Source organism: Anomalospiza imberbis, chromosome 3, assembly GCF_031753505.1.
Source record: "Anomalospiza imberbis isolate Cuckoo-Finch-1a 21T00152 chromosome 3, ASM3175350v1, whole genome shotgun sequence".
Classification (NCBI taxonomy): domain Eukaryota; kingdom Metazoa; phylum Chordata; class Aves; order Passeriformes; family Viduidae; genus Anomalospiza; species Anomalospiza imberbis.
This window is the reverse complement of record NC_089683.1, coordinates 58,580,998-58,606,311: the sequence shown is the minus strand read 5'-3', so window position 1 is coordinate 58,606,311 and position 25,314 is coordinate 58,580,998. Positions and strand designations below refer to the sequence as shown.

The following is a 25,314-nucleotide window of genomic DNA, read 5'->3' as shown; positions in this document are numbered from 1 at the left end:
CTCCCCTAAACTTAGGTAATGGTTTCAAGTCAAAATACTTCCATAACCATTTTTCCCATCACTACTAAAGTCATCTCTCTAGGACTCTACTTACTGAAGCATTACACCTTCATGTTGTGCCAAAACTTGAGGAAATGAGCACTAATGCTATCCCTCAATCTGCTTTAGGAGGTGTTGGCTACCGTGTAACACACCTGAAATGTTTCTACACTGATGCAGGCAGCATAAGGAACAAACAAGAGTAGCTGAGGTTTTGGCCCAGTCCCAAAGATTTGACATCAGTGGTATAAGTGAAACCTGGTGGGATGAGCCGCTGGAAAAAGGTTTTTTGCTTAGTGTTGTGGTCCATCAGTGCTGGTCACATTTTAAACATCACCTCCTAAAGGCACAGGAGCAGCCAATTCCCAAATGTAAGAATTCAAGCAGGAGAGGGCAGAAAGCCAGCCTGACTGAACAGGAATTTTCTCTTGAAAATAAGGACAAAAAACAGAATGTGTATGCCCAGTGTAAGCAAGGTCAGGTGACATGGGAAGAATACAAAGATGGTGCTTGCCACTCTGTTGAGGAAATTCATACCACCAAAGCTCATCTGAACAGAACTGTGGGGGACAATAAAAAGTGTGTTTTCAAATATATTAATGGCAACAGGCAGTGTAAAAGTAACAGTGGCCCATTACAGGATGAGCATGGTCACCTCCCAAACAGGGAAATGGCAGAGATGTTTAACACATCCTTTGCCTCTGTTGTCAACACCAATGACTGAGACCACCAAGGGGGGGGTCTCAGTGTCCTGAGCTGGAGGACCATTACTGTGCGATTTATCAACTCCCAGTCAACCCTGGAAGCAGCTCCAGCTGGTGAAGGGCCTTGAGGAGAACCCGGCTCAGGATACTTGGTCTGTTCAGCCTGGAGGAGACTGAGGGGAGGCCTCACTGAGTAACAGCTTCCTCGTGAGGGGAAGAGGAGGGACAGACACTGACCTCTACTCTGGGCTGACCAGTGACATGACCCTAGGGAATGGCCTGAAGTTGTGTCAAGGGAGGTTTAGGTTGGAGATGAGAAAAAGTTTCTTCACCAGAGGGTGTTTGGGCATTGGAACAGGCTCCCCAGGGAAGTGGTCCCAGCACCAAGCCTGACGGAGTTCAAGAAGTGTTTGGACAATGCTCTCAAGCATATGGTCTTCAATGGGAGGAAAAAAGGAGGAATTTTGATAAGTATATTTCCTTTCCACAATGCTTATTTTCTGACTTACAGGGTTCTTGGCCTTCCATTTTCCAGTAGTTCCTTCCTAAACCTAAGCCACTGCTTCAGTGGGATCAGAAGTACTGCTGGCAGGTTGCACAGTTTTCTGATCCAAGATTAAAATGCACACGTACACACAGCTCTTACAGTTACTAAGTTTTTTTTTAGATCTGTTCCTGATCCAGACTACAGCACAGTTCAACTCACTGTAGAGCAGTGAGTCTGCTCTACGAAGGGGCGACAGTAACTCTATGAGAATCACCAGCAGGAAAGCCAGAATGTCTCAAGTCAACATTGCTAATAGACTGTTCATAAAGTGAAATCACTGCCTTACTTATTTTCATGTAATGTTATCATTCATAAACTGCGCCCATAGCCTTTTTGGCTATAATCCACTCATTTTTAAATAGGTATTAGCAACTAATTTTTTTTTTTTTTAATACAAAGTCAGCTCCACATTCCTTCTCACCTGAAATGATTTTCAAATGCACAAAAAAAGACAAACAAGTCTGACAAAGTCCCCTTGGGAAGAAAAAAAATTACTGAAGCCTCTGGGTAAATATATACAGACATGCACAACTATGTACACAGAAAACTAGCAGGCACTTTATGTGTCTTCAGAACATGTTCACAAGCTGCCTTGAAGACAGCAATGATATATAGATTTAGTCCTGCACTGTTAGCAGTGGGAAATAAGGAAAATATTATTTTAATGACCATCTTTTCAAGTTAGTTGTTTTACATTTCAACAGTCAGTAAAATAATGTGGCATACTGGAAAAGGAAATTGGAAATCATTATAAAAAAGGTACTTAAAACCCAGAGGACCAGGATTTAATTTTTGTAATCTCAAATAAGCACTTCTGGGAAAATGGGGTTTTGGAAAAAAAAAAAAAAAAAACAAAAACAAAAACAAAACAAAAAAAAACTGACCCAGGTCTCGCAACCCTCAAATCATCTACTAATTAATTATTAGATTATCAAAGATTCTAAGACACAAACAAAAACAGATATGACGTGCTCTATGTGAACTTAATGATGTCTCCTTTGCACTCAGGCTATGTGAACAATTGTGTATGCTATGTTACTACTTTATGAAAAACTGATTAGGCTCACACACTTCCTATCTGCCTACATATGTGAATAGTTAATGCAGGATGAAAAGAGTAACAGGTGTTTCATTAAGTAACTGCTTCTGAGAATATATAGTTCAAATAATTTCATCTTGCCTAATATTTAAATGCAATAAAATTTCTTTTCAAATAGTAACAATTTGATTAAGAAAACTATTCTTTCAAAATCTTCCAACTGTTAAAATAACATCAAAGCACACATAAGGGTATACATATATTTTATTTATGCATATCTTTAAATGTGGGGTTTATCTCCATTCTTTGCCTCTCTTATCAACACCAATGACTGAGACCACCAAGGGGCTGGTGGTCTCCCCCCATTTCATTCCATGCTGAAAATTTTTTCTCATAAGAAGAGAAATCATATTTTTGTAGTATAAGATCCATCATCTCCCAGAGCAAAACTTCCAGGCCTGAGCCTCATTTTTGCACTGCCTCACTCAGGTAAGATGCACATACATGCAAGTTATACTAGAAATCATTGCAGGCACACGTACACACGCCACTAAAATAATTCTTTAAGAAACAGGACACTCAGAATTCAGAACTCCAACAACATTTTAAAAATACAACAGGCTTCACATTGACTACTAAACCTACACAGATTACAATGCATATACCTACAGCACCCCCTGGCCTCCAGAATTAAGGGAGTTGATGCAAAAATTGAGAGTGTAATTCTTACAGAGAGTTCCTCAGCAGCACAATGAGAACACAATGAATTTTCACAGGAACTCTGGAAAGTTATCTCTCTGAAGATTGCAGTCCATAATATGCAATTATACAAAATAAAAACAGGAATGCTTTCTTCATCCGATCCAGAGCCAGAGATCCTACCACACACAGCTGACTATTCCACATTCTAATTCCAGGTAAGGTTGCAATACCAGCATTGGAAAAAACAAATTAGAAGTCTGTATATCCCCCTGATACACACTACTAAATAGTGGATAATAAATTCAGGATAATAATAGGAACAACGAAACTAAATCTTAAAATCCTTTGCAAGTAAATTCTGCTTCTGATTCAATCACAGTGACACTACAGAAAGCATTGTGCTTTTTTCCATTAGTAAAAGATGTTGCTAAGGGTACCCAGACAAACAAACAGGCAAGAGAGGAGAAGGGAAAAAAACCCAAGCAAAAATGTCTGGAAATAAAAAAAATCACACAATGTCTACAGGGTGCTTTAATCTGAGATATTGATATTGAAGCTGTTTTGCAAAGAACTAGATATCTTTCAAAAAAGTAGACAGACTTTTTTAAGCCAACAATAAAGTGAAGACATAATGTTAAAAGATTCAAGGATGTGTCTATTAATAGAACAGATGTGCCCAGTAATGCTCTTAAAACAAGGCTTCATATTACTATAGCAATACCAGCATGAAAATTTCAAGAAATATGTCGATATTCATTAATAAATTTCATATTACAGTCATCAGACACTACCCTATCTGCCTAAACCATCACAATGAGAAAGGCTCCTGGGAATCCCACAATTACCAGCAGAGTCAGAGTGAGCAGACAATGGGTCAAGAGTAGTAGAGAACAAGAGCTATGCAAAGCTTTTTCAGCTGTGCATATAAATATGATCCAGCAAAATTCATTTCCCAGACCTGTACTTCAGTCAGACAATTTATCTTCTTCCTAAACACTGCTCCCTTTCATAAACTATATGCTAACAAAATGACTGATGTGTCTGAGTGAATTTTTTAATCAAGGAAATCTCTTCCTTGAAAGTTACCTAGAGATGTACATCTTTTCCAATTGTTAATTATCCCCTTCTTAAATACTTGAATCTTTTTTGCAAGCTTCTGACCTTAATGTGTTTTTACCTGCTATCTCAAGGATATTTCTATTTTGAAACTGCTATTCATACACAGAAATTAATAAACCACCACCATTTATAAGGCTGATTGACTTTTGTTGAGACTAAGCCAGATGTTCTCCTGGAGCTCTCTTACAACTTAAGGGTTGGTTTAATTCTTGTTATTTCAAATTTTTCAGTTGTGGCAGGCTCACTTAGAAGTAAGATATAAATAAATAAATAATGTGTCTCTTTTTACAGATTTTACAAATACTCCAGGCCTTTATATCCAACAACATTCAGCCTCCAGCTATCTTTACAAGAAACAAGCTATTACAGATTTTTTTTTAAGCCATTCAGGTAAAGGATGACATTCTCCTCTCTACCCTCCTATCTATGTGAGGATAAATCTGAAAAAGCTTATGTGTGCATGACTGTCTGTTGTTTTCCTAACTCATATGCAGGAAAAATTCTATTGAAAGGTGGCCAGGAAGCCTTGTAATAACTTTAAAAAAACCCCAAAAACAAAACAAAACAAAACCCACTAAAAAACAGAAATCTACACTAAATGTCAATTTGAAAAACAGCATAATTTGACTATAGCAATACTTTTCAAATCAAAACCAAAATACAGTTTCAGTTCTGAAAGGAAAGATGTTGAGGCGAGAGCAGGGGACCAAGAACCTGTCCTGGTACCAGCCAGGACAGGGTTAATTTTTGCAGTAGCCAGGAGTTGGCATGCCTAAAACACAGAGGGATTCTATAGACCTCACCATTTTCCAGGGATAGGGGAAGGGTTCCTTTCTGCTATTAGCACAGCACAGCAGAAGGAGCCAGGAGGTACTGTGTGTTGTCAAGGGATGCATGTGAATCATCCCTTTCTTGTACCCTCTGTCATTAGTATTGCTGCTGTTACTGTTTGCTTTCTTATCTCATTGCTGTTTCCAGTAAATTGTTCTTATCTCAGCCTGCGATCTTTACCTTTTGTACCCCCAGTTCTCATCCCCAGCTTGCCACAGGGAACAGGGAGGGGGAAGAGATCAAGCAGCACATGGTTTGGAGAGACTCAGTGGGAGCACTAAACTGGGAAGTACCATCCCAAAACCATGACAGAGACAAGTAGCATCTCTCCAAAATTAACTTCTTGATATATGACATTAGTTTGTGCTAATGGCATCATCATTACAGACAAGAATAGTTAAATATGCATGTGTGTGTATGTATGTATGTATATATACACATATCTATATATATACACACACATTAATATATTTATATTAATATATTCATGAAAGAATGAAGCCTAAATTTTTCATGGTATTTGTCCAGACTCAAAGGAAGCAACAGTTTTCCAAAGGGAAAAAACTAAGATACTTCAAAGGTAATTACAACAACTGCAGCTTTGTGATTCACCTCTTCCTCAGAGATTTTGTGGTAGTTTGACTTACTTTGAAGTGAGAATAAGGTGAAGAAATTGAAAACTGTCAAATTTATCTGAATTATGTTTTTGACTTTTGCACTCTCTGAAAACACTTTTGCAACCAAAATCATTTTTGAAGCATGAAATTAGTCAAAGTTCCTAAACCATTCAACACAAAGAAAATGTTCAGAGACTCCTGCAACATGTGAAGATGTCACTCTTGTGGTTAAGCTTCTCCTCCCTTCTCAAGACAACACAGGCAAACTTTCCTGCCACTCACAACTGTGGATGTGATAGAGCTGGTAGCTGCAGAATCTGAGCAGACCTTCCAAGAGACCCTGTCACAAAGAAGAACGAACGAGGGCTATCCATGAAGGAATCAGGGAGCAGCACACATTCAGGGAGCTACTACACAGGACAGACAGCACAGTCTTTGTCAGGACTGTCACCACCTGAGATGGTACAGGGAGCATGGAGGAACAGTGAAGAAAGTAAGGCCTGAACAAAAGAAGAGAGAGAGCAAAAAGTAAAACAATGAGAAGGAAATAAGCAAGACGAAAAAATGTGGTGACTGTCAGCCAGTAAAAAGTCCACCACTAAAGGGACTAAAGAGTTTCCTTCTGAACCAGGCATCGATTAGTAACTGGCAATTGCCTGATAACCAGGCAACTTTTTCTTAAAATGGAAATAGTGTGGAAACACACAACTAGCAATGCCTCAGCCTATGGAGTCTGTGGATTACATCTTGCAGCAGCACAGCTGAATGTGCCTACCAGCCTGAGCCAATCCATGGCATATACCACCAGAGCATCCTTACAGCAAGGCTGGAAGCAGTTCAGCTCAGCCAGTGGTGAATTCTTCCTTCATTTCCCCTGCTTCCAGGACAAAGAAGGCTCCAAAGACAAGCAACATTACTTCAAGTATTCTTCACGATCATTTGCTATATTAACATTCTGTGGGCTTGTCATTAGACCAAGAAATCCTTCACCAAGATAGAGGGTGTCTTCTTTAGGCTTCACATTGCCTTATAAACTGACCCACAGATAAAACACAGACAAGGAAGGTTTCTTTACCTCATAGGCTGACACATCAGGGTCAGTTAAGATAAGAAAGTTGTTCCTTCAAAGGAACCACCAACAGAACAGAAAATCAACTTGCCTGTTCTGGTTGCCAAGTAATAATGAAGAAAATTGCTGAAACCATCAATCATATACACCCAGAACAGGCTAATATGCTTCAAAGTTAGAAGACAACTTAGAGGCGAGTTATTTTGCTATTTCAATTTAACAGTCATTTCAGCAAGAACTGAACAGCTCTATTATGTGAATGGGAGGAAGGAAGGAATAGAAAAGAAGGAAGGAATAGAAGTAAAGTAAGTTTTCATCAAGTAGGAATGTCAATGTTCTCATTTACCAGACAGGGTAAGGTTCATGGTTTCAAGTTCACAAGTGTCAATGATTTTGCAAGTATCTATGAACACAGAGAATGCAGAACAGTGGAAGTATTTTGTAATAGCGCTTAATTTCATTTGTAGTATTTCTTCATGTCACCACTGACTGCTTTTTCTAAGATAGCAGTGTCAGCACTTCCATGAAGGCAAAGGGAACAGGCTGAAAAAATGTCACCAGTCACCGTAGTCACAGTTTACTTAATTCCAATACTGAAATCCAGAAGTTATATGAGAAATAAAATCAAGGTGGAGGGGAAAGGGTGTTAATGACTGCATTCCTGAGGATTCCAGTGGTACACATATGTTCAGTAGAACAGATACTTTTCCTCAAGGTAGGCTGTTTTGATACTAATATGACACTAAATGAACACAGAGTCAAGAACAGTAACCTTGATAATGTAAATCATTCTTTAGAGCTATTAACTGTGAGTAGAGATGTAAAAGACTGAAAAAGGATTGGGAAAAAGAGAAGCCAAGAAAAAAATTGCATGAGAGTTGTGGGATGTGTAGACAAGGCAAGGAAACAATATAAAAAGAAGAATGAATAAGAAAGTAAAGCACAAGATAAAAGTGCTCATAAAATAAAGGAAGGCAGCAGAAACTAGGGCATAGATCCAGAAAAGCTCTTATGTTCTTAATGTTAAGTATGTTATTAAATATATGAAGCACACTACAAATAAAGTTAGAGATGTATGTTGAAAGACAAGGGAATTTACAATCAAGGAAAGAAAAGTAACAGATCAAAGAACAATAATATCCAAAAAAGAATAAAAGAGTTCAACAGAAGACTAGAGCAAAACTAAATATAAAGTGTGAACCATCCTTGTCACATGGCACTTTCTTCTGAAACTTCAGTGTTAAAGAATCTTTGGATACCCTAAAAATCTTAAAAAGTAATTTCTCAAATCAAAAATTGCTGGATCCAACTTGGGGAAATTACATATCATTTGACAAAAGAAGAAGGGATAATAATTTAACAAAAAAAAAGTTTACAATCACAGGGATGCAGTTGATAACAGCTAAACTGCAAGAAGTTGTAATTGCATCAAGACTAAATCATATATATATATATATATATATATATATATATATATACACAGACACATGAGCACACACATAAAACCTTCTCATTTTGAGGTACAGTTTCACAGACATGAAAGAAACAAGGATTAAAATCAATTAAAAGCAAACATTTAACTAGAGTTATTAAACTGGTATTTGAAAAATTTTTAAGCATACTTTAATGGCTCTTGGGAAAAGCTATAATTCACAAAAATATCAGAGCTCAGAAAACTAGGAAAGGAAAATTAAAACTTTGCTCGCCTTTGGTTTAAAAGATGAACAAGTGAAAAATTATAAATTTAGTAATAATTTCAGGATAATAAAATTTTAGATAGTCAAATTAAATGGCAAGATTAAACATATGCAAAAAAATTAATCATAGAGTGAAAACAGATATAAAGGCAGCATTTTAGGAATTCTAAAAATTTAATAACTAATCTAAATAATAATTAATAACAAAATCAAAGGGACACAAAAATAAGGCAGCAGTTCAGAAATCCTAATAGTGACATCAGACAATTCTTAAAATGTAACTTTTATGAAACTTAAAATGAAACAATTCTTAAAATGAAGTAATGCAAAAAACACCACAGCAGCATGCAGTAAGTCTGTTCTGGTTCAGAAAATCAAGATTGTAACTTAGTATTAGACACTAATAAAATAACATCAACCAATAGCATTATATAGGTACATTATGTATAAGCATAAAGTGATTCTTCTTAAATTCACTGAATAAAACTTAATTTAAGATTTTTGGCTGATAAGAACAATAGCATTGTGTAATATATTTTGCCTACTGTAAGGCATGTGATACAACATCCCAATAACTGTAAAAGTATGAAACAAAACAAATTGCCACATAATAAAGTAAAACTGTTTACTATACCTAAAAAATGTAAGGATTGGAGAAGAATCAGCAACCAAGCATTCTCTATTGCAATTCACAGGTTTTGTTCATATTTTCCTCAGGGTCATGAATGCAAGAATAATAGTATTATTAACCAGATGTGCAGAAAAATACAGTACTTGGAATAATAAATACAAAAATACTGCATTTTATCAAGAGATACAATATGGAATGTTTTATAGCCTTCCTTCAGGAAAACAACATAACCTCCATTACAGCTAAATATAAAAGCATGTATGGGGGGTGGGGAGGAGGAAGGCATGTGAAAGAAGCCATTTGCTAGACATACTACGCTGTCCTGAGAAGTGACTCACAAAGATTTTCAGCACTAGCAGACAGCCAAACAGGAGCTGTCAGTGTTACCCTGTGCCCACGGAGTTTGATAATCCTGGTGAAATATAGCTCAGTAGGGAGAAACAGAATAGCAAGTAGAGTCACATTTGCCTCTGCTATCACTGACACACCTCCTACTGGGAATACACACATAAAGACTTGAAATGAACAGCACTTTTTAACTGCACAGCTAATTGCCCATCAGAAACCTATGCCATGCTGACATCAGACTGATACTAAGTACTGAAGCAGAGTTGCTTTCCTCACCCAGCTATATTTCAAAAATATTTGGAGAGCTCCTATAGGTTGCTCTACAAAACAAGTCAGCAAGGAGGGTCAAAGCAGGTGTTTTCAGTCACACAAGCTCCGCAAACAGCACTGTGCTGAGTCTGTAAGGCAAACTCTGTAGCAGAGATGTTTTCCGAGGTCTGTCTCAAAAAGCCTCACAGCAACCAGATGCCAAGAGCAGAGACAAGAGGAGAACAACATGATGGACTGCAAGAAACAGTGATGTGAGAAACCTAAGCAGCACTGCCACTCAGAACTTCCTACTTCTGCTGAGGGTTTTCCAGCACCTTCTTCTTCCTTCATGTAAGTGCAAGAAGGTGGTGGCTTTATTTTAACTACATGTTCTTCAAATGTGCAGAATGTCCATCCCAATAATGTCAAATTCAGTCCCTTGATCACCACACAAATGAGAAAGATATTGTCAGATTGGAGAGTATCAGAAAATAAAATATCTAAGATAGTCTAGGAACTTGCCAGCAATTGATAAAGTCACTAGGGCATATTTAGCTGGCATATTTCAGAATATAACATAAAAAGAAAATAGCACAGGAGATGCATGATACAATATAATGTAAGAAGACATGTAGAATAAATAGCAGGAAACAAAATGTAGCTGTCAGAAAACATCCTTACCAGTGGAAGATGTTCAGCTGCATGTCACTAATTTGAGCAGATGACGGGAGAGGGGGAAGAAGAAAGACTCACTGATGGTACTCTTAAAAAGCTAGAAAATTCAAACAAATCTGCTCTGAGCAGAACAGGGAAGGGAACACCCAGAACAGTGTTTCTATTCCTTAATTCTCCAACTATGCTGTAGCTGGTGAGTGGTGATACAGAATATGTATTTGGCAAATATGTATTTGCCAGAGATGAGACAATCTATGTCAGCAGACAGAAAATGGTCCCTTACAATCAAGTAAATATCGAAGTTGTACATGATTACAAAATAAATTTTTTAGCCACTTTTAAATGCTTCAGAGAGGAGATAAACAGATAACCCACAAGATAAGCAAATACTAATTTGACAGGGCCTCATAATTTGGAATTTTTCTACCAAAGAGCCAGTTTTTAACAGCAGTCATAAAACACTTAAATTTATGCAGGAGAAAGCAAAGCCAACAAATCCCCTAAAACACTGCTTGATTGGAAAAAATAGGAAATTACGAAGTTGCAATTAAGGTACTTCCAAGTAGACAAAGAGAATGGCAAATTTGTAGGTAGTACACAGAATATATTGAGTGATGCACAGCAAACATAAGAAAAACCAAAACAGCTAACTAACAATATAAGACATTATTTGAAGCAAGCCTTCAAAAAAATTCTGAAGCTGTTGTCTTAATGAGGACAATAAAAGACAAAATAAAACTCTGGCAGACTAAATGTAAAAATCCAATAAGCCAAGCCAAAAAAGGCTGGACAAATGACTTGCAAGGGGCTCTTTTTTATGCTAGGATAGTTAAAAGTGAGGGCCAACTGCAATGAGTTGAAAAAGGATTTCACGATATAAAATATGGGATGAAATGGCAGCTGGAATCCAATAAAGATCTGAAGGCTAAAAGAGTATACTAAACAACCAAGGACTAAACATTCAACTAACTTAGACTAAAAAGCATCAAAGATCAGAGGAAAGCTGATTACTCCCTGTAAATACATTAGGCATAAACATCAATACCTATAAGAAGGTATTTAGGACAAAGAAAGAAAGCTGGCACTGCAAATAAATTTAATATGGAAATTACAAGCCTCTCAGCTGACAGAACAGTGAAGCAATAGATCAGCATGTCCATGAGAGGAAAAACAGCCTAACTGAGCTTTAAGATGAATGTGGATAAGCACCGTGAACAAATTACACGATCTGGTTGCTATGACAGCTCAGTACTGGGTTAGCCATCCAACTTAGGCTGGATTCAACAAATGATACTAAAGCAAAAACTTACCAGCATGAATCAGATGAGTTTTGTCTATGCAGAAGCAAGTCATAGTGCCTCATCTATGCAGATATAAGTTTCTGCTTAAATGCAGAATATTTCTGCTCCTCTTTAGATCTAGAGAGGTGAATTGCTTTGTGTGCAAGAAGCCTTGGACTCACACGCACTAGACTTCAATCACCAAAGACAGACTGAGTTTTAAAGTTTTAAAGGATGTTCTTAGGAGAAAGAATGTTCCACTTATATCCAAAATACCTGGTTTAACCTTTGATTATGTTTTGATAAGAGCAGAGGTAGCTTTAAAGCCTAAAGGTCCGGCCTTTCATAAGAAGTTATTTGTCTTGTTAGAGCAGATCCAGGACTGAAACAAATTAGTCACAGGTTACTTAGCTATAACAGGGAAGGAAATTTGTTAATAAAAATAATCTCTGTCTATGCTACTGGATTTGTTCCCAGCAGTAGTGAGGTTCTAAAGTGATTTCCTTCATAAGCTTGGATTACAGAGCAGCTGGGATGTGCAAAAAACAAATTCCACTTGGGGTAAACTCGACAGAAAACTCTACTCCAAAAGTGTACCAAACACAGACTGACTCCTCACAGAGACACAAGACTGGTTCTTTGGGCAGTATTGAGGTATATGTCTGGCATTGTATGCCAACCAGGACACCAGGCCCTACATGTCTCATCACCACTTTGCCACACATTCACGTGGATGGGCACCAACGTCGGGAAGCTCACCAGGAAGGCCATGCCAGGACAGCAGCACACAATAGGCATGGTCCTAGCCCAATCCAGATATCCAAGTGGGAGGACCTAAACTGGCCGAGGATTTGCTAAAATTTTTTGTTTTACAGTGGTAACAGGTTGGGTTGAAGGGTTGGCAACACCAAAGCAATTGATATGGGTTCAATTCAAAAACTATACATTTCCCAAGACCAAAAACTTTACCTTGAACATAATGAGTTTACAATGTTTTGTCTAGGTTTCAATCATTTAAGTTACCAGAGATCAAATTTGCTGAACAGCTTGTCTTACTTGCTTCAGTTTAATCCCTGAAGGTAAAAAAGATTAGTTGTTTGTGCCTACTTCTTATTTTAAAAAGAAAAATATTATAATTGACATCTAGATCATGACGTTTCTTGAGACTCACTTCACTCAGCTTTCTCTCTTTTATTTTTAAAGGTATTTCTACAAGTGTATCCTTTTTGTTGCTAGGTTTCAAGAGAAAATAAATAAAGGAAGAAAAAAATCAATATTTAAGACAATTTTTTTTGTCAGAAGTCCAAAAGGAATTATGAAAGTAATCTTCTGTTACTTATGTCAACCTCTCTTTTTCTCTAAATTTGGTTTCCCATTGTTTGCAATGGATACTATGCATACAAACTGTGCCAGGGAGCAAGAGCAAACACTTTCTTAAGAAAAAGACCACCCCACAAAAAATGAGGTGTTAAGGAAATAATTATGAACTTCCATGATGCAGGCAATGACAAAATTTCATATAATGCCTGTGAAGCCCTCCTGCTTTAAAGTCCGTGCACATATATGCAAGAGTGAGTTCTTGTGTGTCTAGAAGGGAGTGCAGGACCAGGTATTAGCATGTCTTGTCTCAAACATGACACTGTTAAAAAAGGAAAGATGTGATCAGAAGAGATGGTCCTGCAGAGGTGGGGCAGCGCTGTGCTGAGCCAGCTTCCTGCTCACCTTTACACAAGCTACGTCCTCTCAACTCACTTCCTGCAGGAGGGCTCAAAGGGCTGAAAAAATCTATTTTACACCAAGAAGTGTGCACCAGTTTAATAATAAACAGAAGGAGATCAGACCCCCTCACTTTCTTTTTTCTCTCTCTATCACTTGCTTTGTTTTTCCTAGCTCCAGACTATCCGTGTGGGCCAACACATGATCTAAGGACTGCTGATACTCTTTGTTCTCTCCTTTTTCTGTCTTTAGCTCTCTCTCCTCCCTTGCTTTGCCATGGGCAAAGCATGGCTATTACATTCTACTCCGTACTGAAGTTTTCTGTTAGAGTGGGAAGCCTGTGGAAGGGTGTTGTGGCTTTTTAGCCCTTGAGCAGTGGTGTTGTGACTTGCTAACCATCACCTTTGGTTATGTGTTGTGGCTTGGTAGCCAGCACCTTTGAGAAGTTTTTTGTGGGAGTTGAGAACTTAGTGAAGTGTACTGCACAAAATCTAAGGGTTTCTAAGCCATCATTTTTGACAAAGTGTACTGTTAGAATTTAAGAGCTTGTCAGCCAACATCTTTTGAGTGTAAGCAGGGGGCTGGTTGCCAGAGTTAAGGTGACTACAATAAAGCCTGACACAGAGCCCAGAGTCTTGTTCAGCCTTATGAGAAGTTACAACAAGCATCATGCCCCCTACCAGTGGTCATGGCATCGGTACACCAGCAAATTCAGAAACACCATTGGAAGGCTCTCCTGTTTGGTGCAAAGCAGCTGTTAGCTAGATATAGCAACACACACGACAGGACAAGAAACAATTCCACAAAAAATATGCCCAGTTTAAATTACAGAAAGTTCACGCTGAGAAGGGAGACCAATCAAACTAGTGGGACAAAAATATTATGAACGGCACCCAGCTTTCTAATGAGCACAGGAAATTAAGAGTTCAGGGTTGCTTTTACATCCAATTGTGTCCAAGCAAGGTATCAATGCCTATATAGAAGGTGCCCTTCAGACAAAGCCGGAGGAAGACAATACAAGCAGCAACTGAATGATTTCCTGGGATAGTGGAAACACAACCTGACAACAGTTGCTGATGGACTTGCCTCAGCACAGTCTGAGATTAATGGCATTTTGGAATGAATAAGCAGACTGTCAATTTGCAGCCATATAGCAATGTGAGCCCAAAAATGCCATTCAAGTCCATTACCTCAAAATTGATGAGGCCAATAAAATGAGCAGTGAAATTCTGTATAATACTGTATAATTGCAAAACGAAGTGTCAATGTCCTTATTTGTGAAAACACAAACAGGTTATCTCCACTTGAAGAACACAGAAGGCAAAACTATAGGCAGTTACACTGAAGTTACCCAATAAGTTTCAAAGAACAAAATAAAAAGAAGATTTTAGTTTTCTGTTGGTTTGGATTTCAAACCAAGTGATTTGACAAAATTGCCAAAATTCATATCTGACCAATTTTGGTTTTACGGTGTTTATGTTTAGCTGCCACAGATGATACAAAGATTGAATCGACAGTTATGATCATCCCCAAGGCATCTTGGCAGATCTAACCCATAATCACTGTGCTATCGAAAGCCAGAAAAATTGTCAATGAAAACTACTTAGAACTGAACAGATACATAATTAGTATCTCTATATGGATCTTCAATTGGACTCTTTAAAAAACAAAATATCTAAAATATAAACACATAATTCCAGCCTTGTTTCATTCCAGATTATTCTCCTTGAACTATTCAATTTTTTAAGTAATCAAAATCAAGAAAAATGGTACTTTTAGCACTTGAAGGACTTTGTATAAAACTATTATTTTTATTTGATCATTAAGAAAAATATAGAAAAACCCACCAAAAAATATTTTTTCAAAATGAAATACTTGTTCCACTTTAGAAAACTAACCAAGTTTTACCATTTAGATTTTCGAACATACTTGAACAAAAAGATTCTGTTCTTTTGTCGGCAGTAAGCAACTGTAATAACAGAAATTATTAAAAAAGTAAAAGCAAATATTGACAACCCAAATTATAGGTTAGTGAAATTATAAATAAAATTACTTTCGGCATGTAATATAGAAACAGGCTTTTTACAGACAAAAAAGTATGCAAATATACAAAATGCTATTCACAAAAAATATATACCTTGTAGATCTAGCAAATATTTCAATATCACATAATTATTTTAAAATATTTTCCTCCAGATTTGTCTTCTTTCTCAGACTAGTTTGCAAGAATCAACTGAATGCTGCCAGACTGACCTGCTTCTGGCTCCTTGGAATGTGGGGTTTTTTTCCCTGAAATTCATAAAAAGGAGTATTTCACCCTTGCTCGTATCTATCTTCAAGAAAGCAGCGCACAAATTTGCCTCCCATTTATCTATAGCATTATTCTCCAAAAAGAAAAAAAAATAAAAGCGAATAATATATTAAAAAATAGTCATATTTTTAAAATGTGTCTTCTTCAGGAAAAAAAAATGCTGTCTAAATTCCAATTACACTATTTAGCCAGAAACGGAAATAGACATCTGGGTCACTGAGTGTAATCCTTGCTACCAAACCCGCATCACCTGTAGCCAACTCCCTGAGCCCATTATAAACAGCAACATGTCCTAGCCTACCCTTCTGATAGGAGGCTGAACCCATCTACTTTTCCAGCTCCAGTCTGAATTTATTCACAGTCACCTGTTTGGATTTATGTTGGCAATTGTTTTCAGGATGAGTGTTCCAAATCTCATCAAGATAAATAGTCCTTAAGCAAAATCATCACCTACAGCATTACGGCAGAGAGATTTAAAATAATCTTTCCAAATCGCAAGTCAAGCTATTGGGTTTTGCCATTTTTATTTAAAATTATATCCATATGTCAATGTGAAAGGTATTACTTGATCTATGCCTTTCATGCGCATTTTATGTTGCTTTTTCTATATATAAAAAAATTAAAATTTTGTTTTCTCTTTTCTCTGCCTTCATACTTCTATTCCTACCCAGTGATCTCATGTTCCCTTGTACCTACCACTTGCCAGATCTCTAGAGTACAACTCTGCATACAGTGTATGAGACTGGGGCTTAATGTTTTTCATCAGCCTCCAAGGGCTACTGTGAGATCTGCTTTTTCCTCCCCTCCTTCCATAATCCCTGGCACAGCCTGTGCAATCTACATCCCTTCCTCAGCTTCTGGAGATGCCACAGCAAGATTCAAGTAGAGTAGCAAGATGTAAGAACTCAGTCTGTGTTGGCTTTTTTATAGTAGTATAGTTTATAGTAGTATAGTTTTGCCTTCTGTATTCTTCAAGTGCAGATAAACTGGTTGTGTCTTCACAAATAAGGTCACTGAGATTTTGTTTTGCAATTATACAGTATTATACAGTCTGTGTTGGCTCCCTTAACTGTCCACTTACACTCTTCCCACAGTACTCCCATTAATTTTACTCTTTTCTCATTCTCTTTTCATCAGTGTCTCCTCAGTGCCTCAGAAGACAGCATACAAAAGATATGGGATGCTGCCTTAAGTACCTTGGAGTTGCTGCTCTCAGTGTGCCATTCCTTGCTGGGCAGTGACATTTCAGCACAACCCCCTGCTCCAGCAGGGTCACCCACAGCAGGTTACTCAGGATCAGGGCAGGGTTCACTTGGGAGTATTTCCAAGCACAGACTCCACAACCTCCCTGGGAAAGCTGTGCAACTGTTTGAATGTCCTCGTTGCCAAGCTTTCTACTGTCCACCATCCCCCTTTTTAATTTTTTTGTACGCTTTTTCTCTTTCTGTATGTTCCTTTTCAGAAACAAAGAAAACCAACAAGCACAAAGTTAAGTAAATAAATCAGTAGGGGGAAAAAATAAGAAAATAAGCGATAACACACATCTCATTAAACTCATTATATTTTACCTATTGCATTTCTCTGGTTGCCACAAGATTGGCACAATTCTTAGGCTTGTGTTCACAAGCCTGAGTATTATGTTGAGGAAGCTACAGGAAATCCAACTCTGAGCTGCAATCTCAACATTCCCATTATTTGCACATTGGTACAATGCAAACTCATGAAGTGAAGTGAAGGCAAATAGGCAACACTGGGTTAGAACTTGGTTTATAATCTAATGGACATTTTTCTTTAAATCATTATAAGCAGTCTTCAGTCCTGCACATGCTTCACTTTATTAACAAAACCAGCAACACAAACCTTTAAACAAAAGTTCTGTAAGACTGGCTCCTAAATTTCATCTAGTTTGCACAATGAGTATGGCTTTTTCTAATTGCTTTCAGTTTCTGAGTCAGATATTTACAGAGAGATGCTGTCGCTCTTCTGACACTGCAACAATTCAACCAACACAGAATTTGGTACTTTTTTAATCTAGTGCCTATGATGATGAGAACTGAACTGAAAACCTAACATGCTCTTCCTACTTCAGTGGAAGAAAGTGTAACCATTATGTGAAATTTCTCTGTTCCAAATTAATTTGGGGAAGGGGGAAAGAGAAGAAAGTCTTCCAACAGTCCTTAATTTATTACCTGGTTGTTAGGGTATAGATTAGAAACACAAAGAACATAAAGCAAAGTTCAGTAATAGCCTTTGCACCTCCAAATGATGTGATAGGAGGTCCATGCTATAGGCCATGAAGGGAAATAGGAAGATTCCAGCTTATTTCATTACACCTTTTTTCAAACACTCATTCTCCAACTTTTGTCTGATATCAAGGCATATCACTTAGGGACCCAAGTTTAAAATAAGCTTCGCAATATTTAAACGCTAACTCCAAAACTTAAAAGTAAACTCCAAAGAAAGCTTGTGCAATTTGGAAGAAAGAAAAATGAAAGAAAACCAAATTAAATCAAAACAAAAGCCAAAACCCCCAAAACAGAAAATAAGTAAAACATATATAACCAACCATGGGGGGGAATGATTTTTAGAAAATCATATTTACCCTAGAAAAAAAATTGCAGTTAGAGAAAACCATTACTCATTAATTACCAAGTAAATTCTGCCAACTGAGTTCAGAGCCTGTGCTGAAAAACAGAAGGATCAGACTCTGCCTTTGTACCAGGAAGCACCCCGATGACAAATCTCACTAAATACATGGTTTCAATATCATGTGTATAAGTATTGCTCAGCATCAGCTGACATCAAAATACAGTATTTCACTTCATTCATACCAGAAAAACAATACACTGCCTTGAGTGTGACTGCCCTCTAATTCAAGTAAGTCCTTTCCCCATTATGTCTCAGCCAACTGGTAAAGGCACTAACATGTGATTTCAGATTATTTTATTTACTATTGTCTTTCTACCTACATGAAGGATTTTGACTGAGGGGCTGGAGGACGGGACAGGGGGGTCACATAGTTTTTTCTCAATTGCAGCACAAGATTTCTGTCACTGTCTATAGCACTCACTAAACAAAGTACTACTACACCTGAAATATTCACTTTAAAACATTAGGCAACTTTTGCAATGCCTGTGGCTTGTTTTCTGTTGCTTTTTTAGGCTTCTCAGCGACACTGCAGGACACAGGAAAAAAAAGGAACATAGTAAGAAAAGTAATGTCTGAAAGGGTAAAAACTAAATCCAAACTAAAACACCCAACTTCTAAACATTTCCATAGGTATAACTGGGTGTGCCCAGTGAAGGTTCAGGGTAAAAGCAGCACTTAAAATTGACTGTGAGGGACAGAAACTGCAAAAACCAAGAGTTTTTTTCTGACTTACATTGCTCCCAGCATGCTGTTGCCATTCCCTCTGCAGGGTTCTCACTGGCCACGGGGATCACATGACACTGGGAACCAAAATAGAAAAGTCTCGGGAGCAAGGAAGCTGAACCAGAAACATATTTTCAAGAAAAGACCTATCGTGTGCATGATAACACGCCTTTAGGAGCGGGAGGTGGTAAATTTAGATGGGAGCCTAGGCTTTGCTGAAAAATGTGTAATGCCTTGACATTTGCAATCCGGCATCAGCTCCCCTTACAATACGTGGGAAATGTTCATAAATCTCAGCCTGTGTCTGTACGTAACTAAACCTGCTAACTGCTGTAGTAAATCACCAGACCTTAAAAGAAAATAAGATCTATCAAATTTTAAATTTAATCTATTGAAGTTTTAAAATAGCCTTTCGCCGTCGGAACCATTGTCGTCTTAAGGCTAAGGTTTCCAGTACTTTGTAGAGAGGAAGCAATTGTTTTTAAAGGATATGCTTTTAAGAGAATTGGGCAAGCTGTAAACATATTTCAAAGATTGTTTTCAATTCTTTCACGAGTAAAAAATATGGTTGCAGACCTATATGTTTGTAAAATGTCACTGTAAATCTATAAATCTGTAAATTTAACCATAATGATATAAACAAAAATGCTAAGAATACAAGTCAAAAGCTGAACAAATGAGTTAGTGACCAAATGTAAGTTCCATCCAACAAAAAAATATCCTCTGATTTTAAGACTGCTGTTTAGCTATCCCTGTTAGAAGATTAACTCTTCCAGTTTTGTAAATCTTGTAAAAAATAAATTCCAGCAAAATACTATTCTTGGGATTACAGGAAATACAAGTCACCTTCTGGAACAGCTAACTTTCTCATCATTTCCTAGTCATTCGAAATCAGATTGTTACAATTTTTCATTCTATATATTGTCAAGATTTCCTTGTTTCCAGTGAATATCAGGACAGTCATTGTAGAAAAAGGCTTTACTGAAAAATGCAAACAGCAGTAGAGAATCTGTGATCAAGGAAAGGGAAATATGCTGCATATCTTAAAAGGACAAGGACAGGAAACAATTTCATGTTCTAACCTTTAAATGTAATCACCCTCACCTTGCAGTCATAAGGCAAAAATATTGAAAATCCCACCCTTTCAATGCAACTGGCTCACAAGACCTTCTGAATAAACAAAGGATAGAGAATGCAATTCAAAATCCTACCTAGCAGACTCCCAACTCTGCAAGAAAAAAAAATTGAAAATAATATGAACATGAGTTAAGAAACCAAACTGTTCCCCTTTCATTAAGAAAAATAAATAAATATAAATAAATGAAAGGAAACCCACACACACACTCAAAACTTCTTAAGAAAATCTCAGATTAAATTTCTCAGAAAGAAGTGTACATATATATCAAAATATATACAAAATTATAGAATATCTTCAATCAAGACAGATAATTTGGTATTAAAAGAAACCAAGATCTGCTTTATTCTGCAGGATACCCCAACACAATTTTTCACAAAGTGAAGTACAAGTCCACATAAACATGGTAGCATAAAAAGGGTCCTCATATCTTCCCTGTTAATGAGTGTGAAAGGAAACTTGAGCATTGATTTGAAGTAGTAGTAGTAGTATAGAAGTATACACCAGAGCTGTTGCCATTGGTTATTTAAATATAAAGAAAACCTTTCTAAAACTACAAATTCAAACTATTTGGTGGGGGGTTTTTGGGAAGAAAAGATAAAAAATTTTAAAAAGCATTTTGAAAAGCATATTACTGCGTACATGCTTCTAAGTATTCTACCAAGTACATGACTTCTATCACTGTGGTTTTAGGAGAAGTTTTGCATTAATGAACTTGTGCCCTTTTGCACGTACTGTGGCAGAACTGAAGTGGATGGAAGGTTGCCATTGATCATGGTAAGAGACATACCAGGGCACGGATATAAGTACACAAAATACACAAAACAGTAGATTTTGTCATAGCTCTTAAAATTACTACATAAAATTGGATTCAGTTAACTCTTGTTTATTGATTTCAGAAATCTGTATGAAAATCATCCCTTGGATCAATTTTTAAATGCAACAGTGGCCTGCTTTACCATATTTCAGACACAGTCTAAGTAGCAACATTTTACAGGGTATTTTCACTGTACATCCCAAACATAGTGCAAATCATCTCAGCAACCCCTCTGTGCTCAAATATATAATTTATTTCATTTGCTTTGTGCTATACTCTCATCTGTTTCATTTATTAATTGGGAATTATGAAAGCTGCAAAACACACACAGGATGGGTGGGGGCTATGCTACAGTATTCCATCATAGATAAGTCGGTGGGCTGGAAATGTAATCATATGGTGGAAAAAACCTAAAGGCAAAGACAGTGAAATAAATGGCTAGAGGAATGCCAATTTAGGGAAAAAAATGCATCTATGTTGGATAAAAGCACAGCAAGGAGGATGTACACCATCTAAAAGACAGAGTATGAAGCCTTGGATAAAAACAGAAGAGTGTCAATATATCCTGGAGCTTAATGCAGAGTAAGGAAGACTCGAAACAGAGTAGAATATCTCTTTATGCAGCTGGCATCGGTGTTATTCTACATGCCTGCTTCCCCCAGTTTTCTTAACATTGATATATAGAATCATAAAATCATTTACATTGGAAAATATCTTTACAATCATCAAGTCCAACTGTTAACTGAGCACCACCAAGTTCACCACTAAACCAAGTCCCTAATTGCTACATCTACATGTTTTTAAGTACCACAGGAATGGGGACTCAACCACTTCCCTGGACAGCCGGTCCCAATACTTGGCAACTCTTTTGGTAAAGAAATTGATCCTAATATCCAACCAAAATATCCCCTGGTACAACTGGAGGCCATTTCCTCTCATCCTGTAGTTTGTTACATGGGAGAACAGACTCACTGCCACCTGGCTACAACCTCCTTTCAGGCAGTTGTAGGAGGTCCCCCTTCAGTGTCTCTTTCTCCAGATGAAACACTCCCAACTCCCTCAGGCACAAGACGTGTACTCCAGACCCTTCACCAGCTCCATCGTCTTTCTCTGGACTCACTCCAGTACCTCAATGTCTTCTTGTAGTGAGGGGCCCAGAACCTGGCAGCCTCACCAGTGCCAAGTACAGGGGGACAATCACTGTCCTGGTCCTGCTGGCCAGGATGCCATTGGCCTTTCTGACACCTGGGCACAGCTGGCTCATGTTCAGCAGCTGTTGACCAGCTCTCCCAGGTCCTTTTCTGCCGGGCAGTTTCCACTTTGCACCTGAGCTGTAGCACTGCAGGGGTTTGTTGCAACCTAAGTGCAGGATGTGGCACTTGGTAGTGAACTGCTTAAACAGGGATGCATTGAATGAACAATTTGACAAATACTGCATTTCAATATTCCACTTATTTTTTTAAAATATTGTCCAGTATATATCTATCAGTTTATAAAGTTTCTGCTGAAAGTATATTTGGGACAACCACTAATATGTTGATCTGCCCTGGTAGTACATCATGATTTCCTAAAAAAGTCAATTCATTGATAACTAAAGAACACTATTTAAAGTAGAGTGCAGAACAATTTTATCAATTTAAATTGATAGAAACATGTATCTCTATTTTACCTTCTTAGCAGGTAGCTTAATTCTTAAGCCAGAAGAAACCAAATCAATATTTTCAAGCTGTGGGCTCACTTACATCTCAGAGTAGGACTAGATTAAACCAGTTTTCTGAAATAGTCTCTTTGTGTGTTAATAGAATATTTAACAAGAGAAATAGCAGGGCCAGCAAGTTATTCCACATCCATGGATAAACTCAGTATTTGGACACCTTTTTATTCACAATACTAATACATCCTCAAAATAGTTTTCTTCAACACCTCCCAAAAATTTAATTGGGACTGCTATCATTGAGTTTCCATATGTTCTAAAGGGACAATTTGCCATAAAGTTAGTGGGAATTTTAGTATAAATAAACAGAAATAGACTAATATAATGTTCATCCTTCCTTATGCCCTCAGTTTAGAGCAAAAATTTATGTTTTAGTCTTAATATGCAGACAGGAATTATTACTTTATTTTCTTTAATTCCTCTTGTGTATAACTGTAATCCACAGCCATTAGAACAAGTGTAGTATCCCTGTGCTACAATTGGTCCTTAAGAGCCTAAAAATAATCCTTTGTGATAGTCACCCCAATTGACAGAAATTCACCACACACATCTTTGCAAATTTACAAGTGTGTGGTGACACACCTGATCTAAACACTAACATACATACATTGTTCACATACATTGTTCACAAACCATTCTCCTGGCAAACTTCATCCTCATGCAAGATATTTAAACTCTTTTAGTGACCTTCTATGATTGAAGATTCCAAGTGGTGACATAAAAATATCATATTCCCAGCAACCAGGAAAAAATAGTTTCTAGTATATTCTAATGTAATAATAAAACATAACCCTCCTACCCCAGTGATTACTGCTTCTGCTGAAGACTTTTTTCTCCCTAGCAGATAAAAGAATTCTATTTCCCTAATAGGAATGCAAACACTTAAAGACTCATTTTGTGATTTAAGGGGAGAATGGAAATGGGATAGTTCTTAATCTGTTTACATAGATAATGAGACTTCATGTATAGAAGACAGTAGCCAGTTTTATGCAGTCCCTATTTCTGCTAAGGGAAATTAAAAAATAAAAAAAAAAAAAAAGGAGAAATGTCAGGTTACACAGCATTATCCACTGCCTGCTGTGTCAGACATCAGTATGTCACGATTACTATTCTACCAAATTGTTCAAAGACTAGAGATATACTTTTTTTTTTTTTTTTTTTTTTACGAATGCTACCAGGCTATTTTTCAGTTTAAACAAAGTAAAAATATGCATATGCAATGTTTGAAATGAAATTATCTTTGGGTTATTTTGATGCAATGCAATTTGACCAAATATTTTGCCATAGTAACTTAAATAAATTCAATCTATTTAATAGGAAAAGAACTTTACTTTATTCCTGTCACTTAATATTAGTAATTAATTTAGAGTATATACAACTGGAATTTAAACTTTAATGCTGGACTAAAAATGTAATTTCAGAAAAATATTGTCAGAAGTGAATGCAACAAACAACTACGTGTCTAAGCACCTGGTCAGGGTCAAGAGCTTTGCATCTTTTATGGAAAACTTGGGACAGATTTATTCAAAACAGATATCCTTGTGATAAATTTCAGTTCTTGCTTGACCATCAGTAATCAAATATATTACTTAGGTCTCATATTTCCCATATGCCATTCAAAAGCATCCTCATTGCCATCATTATCACCATCTGTTCAAGAAAGGTCAGGATTTATATGAACATATTAAGTCTTAGAAACATAATATTAGAAATGGTTTTAAACAAATTAGTTTCAAAAGGTTAAACAAATTAATTTCCTTGCTATGGTTGCTGAGCACTGAGAGAGACAAAGTACATTCAAGCCAGTAGGGAGCTTCCCTTTTCCTCCCAATATTCTGTAACAGCTTCAAGAGTACCTAGAAGATCTTTATGCACATTTTCTTTTGCCCAACCCCAAGATCCTTAGTGCCTGATAGAAAATCAGAAATATGTATTTGAGCAGAGGTATCTGAAGAAGGTGAATCTGCATGATTTACATTGCCTGGGTTTCACTTCTGAAGTGTCCAGTAAGAGAGTATTCCTTTTTCCTTGAAGTGTCAAAACTTTAATTCAAACCAGTTTTAGTTCGAAACTCTTCCTAACACTAAGCTGATGTCCCAGGAAAGAAAGTCCTATTTGACTTATCAAATCTAGAAATCATCTTACTGCTAATGGATAAATCCGCAAGGCTTACCCAATTAGTCACTGGGCACTTAGTGATTTTTTCAGTACTTCAGAATCTGAGTACACATCCAGGCACAGATTAAATAGATCTCATTTTCATACAGTTGTAAACATACAATCCGTGGAAGGGACACAGGAAAGAAAGTCTGCAAAGCTGAGCAAGCAAAATCTTACTATGGAAATATGTATTACAGAACAAAATTTGGGGTTCATTAATATTTACAGAATATATTATTTAACAGGGAATTCCTCCATTTCTAAAAAGCATAAAAAATAAAAATAGAGAATACGTTGATTAGAAACCTGCATACCATGGCAGGAAAAGAGAACCGTTTAAAATTTTAGATAATAATCCATTGACTTCTCTGTTATCTTTGTGTATGTCTGTCTTTCTAATATTAGGAACTGTCTGAAGTCATGAAACTCAAACCTGCACTGTTGAGCTGCTGCCAAAAACAGATGTTGTTATGTGTGACAGACTAGTAATATATTGAGGTCTCAGCTTATTCAATACCTCCAAGTTAATATGGGACTATTTA

At 37.0% G+C, this 25,314-nt stretch overlaps 1 long non-coding RNA gene across 1 annotated transcript; it reads right to left on the bottom strand.

Annotated features, from left to right (window-relative positions):
- Positions 1-18,183: 18,183 nt before the first annotated feature.
- LOC137470862 (uncharacterized) lies at positions 18,184-21,997 on the bottom strand. The gene is made up of 3 exons (XR_010997276.1): positions 21,095-21,997; positions 18,957-20,174; positions 18,184-18,749 (listed from the first exon to the last, which is right to left on the bottom strand). It is a non-coding gene; the product is annotated as an uncharacterized lncRNA (long non-coding RNA).
- Between the last annotated feature and the right edge of the window lie 3,317 nt (positions 21,998-25,314).